This window comes from Myotis brandtii, unplaced genomic scaffold (assembly GCF_000412655.1).
Source record: "Myotis brandtii unplaced genomic scaffold, ASM41265v1 scaffold532, whole genome shotgun sequence".
NCBI classification, from domain to species: domain Eukaryota; kingdom Metazoa; phylum Chordata; class Mammalia; order Chiroptera; family Vespertilionidae; genus Myotis; species Myotis brandtii.
Window position 1 is genome coordinate 1,150,793 of NW_005369955.1, and position 10,410 is coordinate 1,161,202.

A 10,410-nucleotide genomic window follows, 5' to 3' on the forward strand; every position below is an offset into this window, starting at 1 on the left:
TGTCGGCAGCGAGTCCCCTTCCTTCGCCGCGTCAGCTGCGCGGCTTCAGGGCCGGTTGGCCGGGTCTGCCCGGAGGCCGAGGCCGGGCAGCTGTTGCGCCAAGGGGGGACAGCTGCGGAGTTCCATAACCATAGCAACCGCATCAGCACCGCGGCGGCGGCGGCGGAGAGGGCAGCATCCTCTCTTGCTCCTCCTCCAGGTAGCCTTGCTGCCCGCGGGGACCAGGGACGGAGACCCAGCTCACAGGTGCCGGACTCCCAGGTCCGCCCACTGCTGCTGCAAGTGTTGGCGCTGAAGAAGGTGACAGAGGTGCTACAGGGACCTCGGAGTGGTGGCCAGAGGCGGCGGCAGAGGGCAGCCCTGCGGTGGAGACAGGTAGGTGAGAGCACTCGCGGTCCGAGGCGGCAACTCTCTGTCTGTGGCTGTGACGTTTCTGGAAGCCTGGTTGCTAGTTGGATGGTTTCTCTTACTTAACAGGGATTCCGCCTGGAAATGTGGTTTCTCTCCGTCTATCTCCCCCAGCCTCCCTGTCCTCTGGTCTCGGGCATATCTGGGCAGGTCTGGAGAGGCCAGAGGGGGACATCCAATGGGGAGATGTGGGGTGAATGGGGGGTCCCCTCCAAAGTCCCGGATGGAGGCTGAGGGAGGGAGCACATCTGGACCCCGAGCAGCAGGTCCTCTGAGCCCTTGAACCTGGGGCAGGTTGGGGTGAAGACCCTGTTGGGGTGAAGGGGCAGTGGTAGCGGTTCCCTGTAATCCAGAAGGACCCAGAGGCCAGTCTGGCTGTGGCTGGGCTGGGGACAGGGTGTGTGTGTGTGTGGTGTCACTGCAGCTCAGCTGTGACATGCACAGGGACCAGCGCACCCCAGCCCTTGGTCTGGGAAGTCAGCTTCAAAGCCAGCAACTGGAGGGGATATGTAGGCGAGGGAACTGGTAATTGTGGCCGTTTGGGGGCCCAGGTGTGTCCCTGAGTTTATCCTGTTACTGCCTTTGGCCACTGGGGCTGGGTGGGAATAGAAAGATTATAAACTAGCAGTCAAGACGCCCCCTCCCTTTCTCCTCGCCTCTTTTCTAGCCATCCCGCACCCCCAATATTGCCAGCAACACAGACAACAGAGGGTATAGGGACACCCCTTCTCTCCTCGGCCACCCCCGGGGCTCCAGCCATTGGCAGACTCTCCCACGTTCAGATGCTGAGGATCTGCCTCAGCTCTGTGTGAACCAGGGAGGCACCTCCCACCAGGCTTCATGCTCTGGGTGTTAACAAATGTGTCAGTGGAGAGGCACTGGGCTGCCCACCGCAGCGATGGGCTGTTAGCTTCATCCGCAGGCCAGAGGCAGGGGCAGAGGTCAGGCCAGTGGGGGCCAGGGCCCCGGACTCCTGCGGGGAGGGAGATCAGGTCAGGTGAAGCAGCTGGGTCTAGAGCAGCGGTTCTCAACCTTCCTAATGCCGCGACCCTTTAATACAGTTCCTCATGTTGTGGTGACCCCCAATTTCATTGTTACAAATTGAACATAATTAAAGCATAGTGATTAATCACAAAACAATATGTAATTATATATGTGTTTTCAGATGGTCTTAGGCGACCCCTGTGAAAAGGTCGTTCGACCCCCAAAGGGGTCGTGACCCACAGGTTGAGAACCACTGGTCTAGAGGCTATTGCTTATGGGTAAGTGGGCCTCTGGGCAGTTTCCGGGATGGGCAGTCATTGATTCTTCTAGGGCCCGCTCTTTATACCCCGGCCTCGGTGGGCAGTGATAAGTCCCAGGTAAGAGGCCCTGCTCTTTAATTGGCCTTTTAATTTATGCTGTAGTTCTGTTGCCTGAGGGGATGGGATGTGGCCTGCATGTCATCTGGGACTTGTTTGTAATGAGGATGATATGCCTGCGTCCCAGGCAGATGGTGAGGTGGAGGGAAAGGATGGGTTTGAGTTCTGACCTCATCCTATAGCTGCCGTGTGACCTTGATTGTCCCCACCTGAGTGAGACTCCTCCTCATCTGTGGAATGGGAACACTAACCCTCCCTGCAGCTGACCTGTCCGGTGACAGTTGAGTGGGATGATGGAGAGGATGCACGGGGAAGGGCTTTTGAGAACCTCACGTGCCACGAAGTTAAAAGCAGTTACCATTCTTTTAAAAAGGAACCCCTTTCCTCCACCAGCAAATCATCAAACAGACGTCAGCTCTGAGAAGGGAGTCAAATGATGGTCGGTGACTCACAGTGGAGACACTGTGCTCTGGTCTGAGACACACTCGGGGATAGAAAGAGGCCTTTATCGGGGGACACAGCATGTCATCTCCTTGCTCACAAGTGGTGAAGGTCAAGGGCTTTGGCCTCAAAGGCAGGACTCTGTCTCTTTGGGAACATTGGGGTCTGCTCAGCACAGGGCTGGGATAAGCACTTAATAGTGTCAACAGATCTGCACACGGTGGGGGGTTCATTTCCATGTGGGTTAGGTGGGTGCGTTGGACACATGGGCTCCTTGTGGGCAAGGTTCCCTTTCATTCACCTGTGCTCCGTCATGCCTGGTACTTACCAGCTGTTTGCCCGCTGTGACTGAGTGCCCACAGCTGGACACAATGGCCAAGGGGACCACAGTTCTTGGAGGAGCCGGGACTGGCTTACAGTGTGTCCTGCTCCTTGAGACCCCCGCTCTTGCTCATGCTGGTCTCTGTCCAGAATGACTGACTCTCCCTTCTGTCTTTCCTTCAGGACCCAATTCAATGCCTCGTGCTCCCGGAAGCCTTCCTGGCTCTCCCCTCTCTCCCATAGCTCTTTGGACCCACTCCGTGTCGGCCTGTGCTGTCATGCTGGCACACATGCCTGTCCCCGCTCTCGAGTTCATGCTTCCTAAGCACAGGAGCCTCCCCCTGATCTCCTATGGTCATGGCCCAGCAGCTGGTGCAGCGACGGCCATGGTGATGGCTGCTGAACGAGTGAACGAGCCTCGCTGGCCACATGACCACCTGCTCCGGGGGCGGCTGGCACAAAAGAGGTCCCAGCCGCTGTCCCCATCCCGGCGTGTCCGCAGGCCGGGAGGATGCTCGCTGGGCTGGCGTGCAGGATTAGGGCGGGCCCCCTGAAGCAGAGGGAAGGAAAACAGAAATGCCTCGTTTGCCTTAAAATGCTCGTTGTTTGTCAAGTGTGCACTTTAGGGTAACTGGGTATGGAATGGCCTTCGCACACCGCTTGCTGAAAACATCTGATGGAAGATTTTAAACTTAAAATGTATTTCCCTCCCTTCCATTCCTTGACCTCAGCTCCAGTCCAGTGGAAAGGCACGTGGGTTGGATGGAGAAAACCTAAATTTGAATCCTGGCTCTGAGGGGACTCGGACCTAGGACACTGACTTCCTCGTGCCTCAGTTTCCTCACTTGGGAACTGGATGCTTATGCCCATCTCACAGAGAGGGCGAGGGCGTGGAGTGGCCAAAGAGCTGTGCAGTCTTGGCAGTTTCACAAACTGCAAAATACTCCAGCCAATGCATCATTTATTTTTCTTATTATTTTTTTGTCCTGAAAAAATGAGCCAAATCTCTGTGTCTAATGAATACAGCCTCGGCCAAGATGGGCGGGAATCCCGGCTCCCCCACTTGCAAGCTCCGAGTGACCTTTAGCCCTCATCCCCCCCCCCCCCCACCCCCTGCCCTTCCACTGGCCTCTGATGCCATGATAATGACCTTTCGGGGGGAGGGGGGCTCGGGAGATGCACGTGAGGACAAGAGCCATGCCCGGCACTTCCTGCATGAAGTGATAGAAATTTCCAGAACTTTTTGAAATGGCCCAAATGCATTTTCTACTTTTGTTATCTACCTGTGGGGGGGGGGGAGAGAGAGAGAGAGATCTGAGAAGATAGCGATAGACCCCATGGCCCACAGCCCCTTCCCCCTCCGAGTGGCCCCAAGGGCATGGAGTAAGCTGAAGGTTCAGATTCGGGAACCGTGTCCTCACTCCAGCTCTGAAACCAACCGCTGGCAGGTCTGTTGCCCTGGTCTCCTCACCTCTCTGGGCCCCATTTCTTCTTCTCTAACTGCCCTGGCTGATGACCTCGCTGGCTCTTTTTCCCGTGTCCACACTGACCACAGGGTCTGTGCCACTGCCTGTCCAAAAGTGAAAACAGAAAGCACACACCGTCTGGCCTGCTCATACCTTAAAGCCTTCTCGCTTCCTTCCTGCACCTTCGGCCTGGAGGGGTCGTCCCACTGCTTCCCTGGCCCCCTCCCGCCCCTCATTCAGTCCTTTCTCTTCAGAGGCCTCCTGGGCCACATGCTCCAGACTCCCTCCCTCCCTCCCTCCCTCCCTCCCTTCCTTCCTTCCTTCTTTTCTTCCCTCCCTCCCTCCCTTTCTTCTCACAAGGGTAATATCTGCATCATGACCTAAAATCTCTGCCTACCTACTGCTGCTCTCTCTCCCCTTTTTACTGTCTAGGTCAGGGGTGGGGAACCTTTCTTCTTCCTTCTCTTCCTTCCCCCCTTCCCCCTCCTCCTCCTTCTCCTCCTCCTCAGCCTTCCTCACTCTCAGTGGTTGAACAGCCAGGACAGAAGAGCCTGTGACTCTGTTCTGACCACCTCCTGCAGGTCGGTGGGTTCCTCCTGGGAGACGTGGCCTGTTTGTAGCTGCAGGGCATTTAGCACAGCTCCCCGCGCTCACTGGGGAGCAGCGAGCAGTGCTTCGGACGCTCATGGAGATCTGGGGCGGGAAAGCTTCCATCGTGGGACCCCCAGCTTCAGTTCAAACCACAGCCACAGCCCAGGCGAGCACCTCGGAGCTCCGGTCAGAGGGAGGGTCCAGGTCAGGGAGACAGGCGGCCTTGGCCACGGCCACTTTCTTCCCGGAACTGCCCTTCCTGCCTCCTCAGCCACCCCTGACAAGTGCCTTTCAGTTAAATGAAGAGACACTTGCCTGCCAGGACTTCCTCCGGGAGGCGGTGGTCAGCCGCCCCCACTTGCTCTGGGTGCAGATGGTGTGGGTCACGGCTGGGCAACGGCTCCGCTGCAGCCAGTAGCGCCACAGGTAGTGCAGGGCCGGGCTGTGCTGAACGCAGGGCGAAGAGCAGCGCCTGTGGGGCGGTTGTTCGTAACCTTAATTGTTTCAAGGATCGCTTTGTGCCTCTAAGGACATCTAGAGTCATTCTTTTCAGAATAAAGCAAAACAGCCAGCTGTGTCATTGGGGCCATGGACCCCTGTTATCCTCTGGTGTCCCCTCCTTCCTCCTCCCCCCTAAGGGTGCCTATTCCTTGGGAGGGGGGAGCCTGCAGCCAGCGTTCCCCCGGCGCTGATTCTCTGGGGAAGCTCGAGACAGCAGGTTATACACTGGGCGCCTCTCGGAGAAATGGAAGAGCGCCGTCTAGACTGAGACACCCTTTACAGTGAGACGGGTGTGGGTTTGAATCCCAGCTCCCCCTGCAGCCAACAACTTGTCTCTTTTTTGGGGGGATGCTCCAGTTTGAAACCTGAGAGTCTTGCATCCAGGGAACTCCCTCCCCTGGACACCCCAACATTACTCAATGGTTGAGCTTCGACCTATGAACCAGGAGGTCATGGTTCGATTCCCAGTCAGGGCACATGCCCGGGTTGTGGGCTCAATCCCCAGTGTGGGGCGTGCAGGAGGCAGCCCATCAATGATTCCTTCTCATCATTGATGTTTCTCTTGCGTGCGCTCTCCCTTCCTCTCTGAAATCAATAAAAATATATTTTAAAAAGTTTTCAGGAGAACAGAGCAAAGTGGTTATCGGCCAACACAACAGTGAGTGACAGGCACCCAGCCTGGCGCAGGGGACCCGTGTCCACTGCATTGCAGTTGGCATTTCCATTGGAGCCCCCACGCCTTCCCGTAAGACAGTGTTTCAGCCGGTGTCCCGCCAGAATTGTTACATCGTGCAGCACCTGACTCCTTAGTGAGGGGCGCCGACCTCTCTTCCCTTAGGCTGTCAAATTTAAAAATGATAACAGCCAACACAACAATAGCTGTCTGGTGTGAATGAATCAAAATTACACCTATTTTTTGTCGCATCAGCAAAAAAAAAAATAGTATTTTTTGGTGTGCCGCAGAATTTTAGTAATTAGTTCTTGTGTGCCATGAGATGAAAAAGGTTGAAAATCACTGCTTTTAGATAAATTCCCCCACAGCCACTTCCTTGGGGCTCCTGCCATTCAGACATACCACCCTCTGAATGTCTGTGCCCAAGGGACTCAGTAGAACATGCTATCAACCCCCCTTTGTCAAGCTGGGAACCCGTGCAGTGCTGTCACAGGCCCCATCTCGATTCGGCCACACCTGCTCCTTTTAGAAGCGTCCTTGGTCAGGTTGCAGTGGGTGCCAGCCACACTGGTTCCGGCCAGCCTGGCCAGTCACCGAGGCACACACTGTCCTGGCCACTGACCATCGGCCCCTGGGTCTTGGTCTTCCTCCCCGGCCCAAGCCCTGCCATTGCCTTGAGGCCTTCGAGGTTAGCCCTGTGGCACCTGGGCTGATCCTTCTCTCAGGCAGCTTTCCTCTCCTCCACTCAGCTGGATGTATGTTCCCATCATGAGTGATGTATGTCCACTCGTACATCACGCTTGTGTATGTAATCCGTTGAACACAGCCTCCTCACCTGGTTCACTTGCTATACCTTCCATGGTTGTCATTCTTTGCTTTCATGGAAGCCTCTGGCCAATAGTCTTTCCTCTTCCTCTCAATTCATCAGCTCCTGACTCCCCCTTTGCGACATTCTTCCCCAAACCTAGGCGTCACCCATTTCTCTCCAGGAAATTGGATGTTGCTCTACCTGTATTGACCTTCATTTCTTTAACTCTGAAACATGGTAACAGGCAACCCATTAAGAAGTTTGAACAAAAATCCAATGAAAAAAATAAAATTTCAAGAGTCCATTGTAATACTTGGCCCCAAATAGGTGATTAATCAGTGCTGCTTTTTTTTTTAAAGAAAATTTTATTGATTTTGAGAGAGAGAGAAACGTTGATGTGAGAGTGAAACCTTGATCAGCTGCCTCCTGCACACCCCTACCGGGGATGGAGCCAGCAACCAGGGCATGTGCCCTGACTGGGAATTGAACCAGCAACCTGTGGTGCAGGGGATGATGCCCAGCCCACTGAGCCACACCAGCCAGGGCGAGTGTTTATTCTGATTAAAGACTAACCTGCAGACTTCAGTATCAACTAAGAGGATGGTGAGGTTGACATTCCACTGTGGACCCCGAGGAACTTGGAGGTGACTCTTCCTCAAAGGGAACCTCTGTGGGGTGGACCAAGGGGTTTTCCTAGGTTTCATAGGTCGGACGTTGGGGTTGTGAGTGAAGGAACTTGGAGGTCTCCATGCCCTGGGAGTCTCGGGGGGCAGCAGGCCTGCGGCACTCAGCAGTAAGTCACGGTCACTAGTGACAGTGAGTCACCAAGGGAAGACGAAATGACAGTTGGAAAGGCTGCTGAAGTAAGGCAGGGAGCAAACTCCTAAAATAAGTCCCATCAGGAGTCGCTGCAATTAAATGTAAAAGTATTTGCTGTTCTGAGGATTTGGTATACGTTTTCTGAGAAGCTGATTTCTGGGTACATCACCACAGCTGAGCTCTGACTGCAGAGTGGGGGACGGGCCTGGGGTGTGGTGAAACTGTGTTGGTTTTACATCAGAATATAAAATGCACTGGAGAATAAATTGCCTTTTTTTAGTCTGTTTAAAGGAAATATTTAAAGATCAGATTATCCTTGGAATCTTGTGCCCAGGCTAGAATAGCAAGCTCGGGATTTAATGTGCCAGCCTGTGCCAGCCCTTCCGCAGAATAAAATGAATATTAATATAATTGTTTCTGAATAATAGGATGAGATTTCCTTGTGTGTTGTTTCCCCTCTTCTTTTCAAAAGCTGGTGGATACTGGAAACAACAACAACAAAAAAGGTCAGAAATCCTCTTTCAGTGATAGCTTGGGGTTGAAATCTGTGGTGTAGCGCAGGTGAGGGGGGAAGCTCTAAGCACCTACTATGTGCTAGTGACCGTGGTCAGTACTTTCCCTGGAGCTAAATTATTCATTTTCCGTGCAGAGTTCTTGCTAGCCCTCTTTAATGCTGAGGGGACCGAGGCACAGGGAGGGGAGATGATTTGCTTACAGTCCCACAGCCAGCAAGAGTGAAAACCTTGCCCTCGCTGGTTTGGCTCAGTGGCTAGAGCGTCAGCCTATGGACTGAAGGGCCCGGATTCTATTCCGGTCAAGGGCACATGCCCGGGTTGTGGTTAAAGACTAACCAGTTGGGGGGGGGGGCGTGCAGGAGGCAGCCGATCAATGGTTCTCTCTCATCATTGGTGTTTCTATCTCTATCTCCCTCTCCCTTCCTCTCTGAAATCAGTAAAAAAATATATTTTTTAAAAAGAGTGGAAGCCTGAACCTGACCCCAAATTGGTGTGATCCCCACGTGTCTTCTTCTCAGCCGCCGCCCTATAGATGCCCCTTGTGAAGGGCATTTAAACCTCAGCTATTGCTCAAAAAACAAAACCATATTCAAAACCACTCCATCAAAGCATGTGGCTTTTCACCACTCAGCCATGTGGATCTGGGGAATGAGCCGGCAACCCAGGCATGTGCCCTGACCGGGAATTGGACTGTGACCTCTTGGTTCATAGGCCGACGCTCCACCACGGAGCCACACTGGCCTTTGTGGAATGTGCAGAACACGTCTCTCCCAAGGCTGTTTGCGGCGATGCCATCGCCGGGGCAGGGTCCTGGCTGCCCGAGCTCATTCTGTCCATAGCTTTATGCACATTGAATTGACATAGTGCTCTCTCGCTCTCTCTCTCTCTCTCTCTCTTTCTCTCTCTCATCTCCCCCCGCCCCCAGGTATTGGTAGGTAATAAAAGGAATAACACAAAACTAGCTACCAGTTGGTCAAGGACAGTCTCCCCGTGTTGCTTTCACTGCTGTTTGATTGCGCTGACCTCCGGCTGTGCTCCCATAGCGGCCTTCAGCACCCAGAGTCTATAGGAAGCTGCTTTAAAAGACATCAGGCTGAATCTGGCTCAAGCCACGGCTTTGATTCTTTGGAGTATTGTTCCCATTTTGGGAAGCGTTTAGAAAGGAAATGGTCCTAGGGTTTGGAATGCTCTGGTACGTATGTTTCCATGTGGAATAGGGGATCTGTAGGGGCAAGAGCAGGGGCTTCACCCTCGGCGGGTGTAAGGCGTCCCGAGGATTCTGTGTGTCACCCTTTAGGCACCATGGATCCTTAAATGAGCTTTAAGCACGTAAATAAAACAGTGTTAGAGGAATGGAAAGCTCCCATTACCAGGACCGCAAAAAGAGCCTCACCTGCAGACTGCCTTGGAGTGTTGACACGTATCAGGTTCTGTACGTCCTGTAGGGATGTTGTTGGAACAGAAATTCTGTTATGAAAATGTTCACTCACCCAGAAGAGTTGGAAAAAAAGGCATGACACATACCTACAATTCCTACACCTAGATTCAGCCGCCGTTAGCATTTTGGAACATTTGCCTTCTCTGCATATGAATGCGTATTTTCCTAAATCGCTGGAAAATACATTGCAGAGTTCAGACAATCCATTCCAAATGTTTCATCACGCTCAGCCAGGAGAAGATAGTCTTCAGTGTGACTCTAGTGAGGAAAATGAAAATATATTCCATAGCACCTCTGCTCTTTGTCAGAAATAAGTTAGTCTATTTGTGTGAGTTTATTTCTGGGTTTTAGGTTTTATTCCATTGATCCATTTGTCTGTTTTTCCCCCACCAATACCACACTCTCTTTAGCTTTATAGTAAGTATTGAGTTCTCCAACTCTGTTTTTCTATAATACCATGTGGGCTAGTCTGTATTTTTTGCCTAGCCATGTAAACATTAGGATCCGCTTGTAAATATCCATAAAATAACTTGATAGGATTTTGATTGGGATTGAATCTGTAGATCAAGTTGGGAAGAATTGATATCTTGACAATGTTGAGTCTTCCTGTCCATGAACATGGAATATCTCTCCATGTAGTTAGTTCTTTGATTTCTTTCATCGCAGCTTTGTGCTTTTTCTCAGATAGATCTTGCATACATTTTGTTAGATTTGTGCCTCTGTGTTTCATTTCTTGAGTGCTGTAGTTTTATGGAAAATGAACAAATGGCCTGGTAGAGAGGAATGGGGATGTTTGATATTCAGTTGCTGGATGAAAGTCTAAATTTGAAATGAGCAAAGTGTTTTAAGGGTAACAGAATAAAAGTTGAGGTCCCTTAGGACACACAGATGTGAGCTAGAAATAGCCTGCCTGGCTGTTTTGGATAAAGAGTAAAGACTTACATAGCCTGGCTATTGAAAAAGAAGAATTGCGCACACAGAGAGACACAACACACACACACACACACACACACACACACCAGTTAGTGAAAGCATTTGATCCAACTCAGCGTGGCACCTCTCACTGGA

At 52.3% G+C, this 10,410-nt stretch overlaps 1 protein-coding gene across 3 annotated transcripts in view; it reads left to right on the top strand.

The window, feature by feature from the left end:
• The first annotated feature begins 13 nt into the window (after positions 1 to 13).
• The window catches only part of FAM135B (family with sequence similarity 135, member B), a 96,818-nt gene continuing 86,421 nt past the window's right edge, over positions 14 to 10,410 (top strand). For all 3 annotated transcript variants that reach the window (XM_005877809.2, XM_014549037.1, XM_005877810.2), the window contains exon 1: positions 14 to 375. The gene's annotated coding sequence lies outside the window, so the exon portion shown is untranslated. The remainder of the gene's footprint in view (positions 376 to 10,410) is intronic.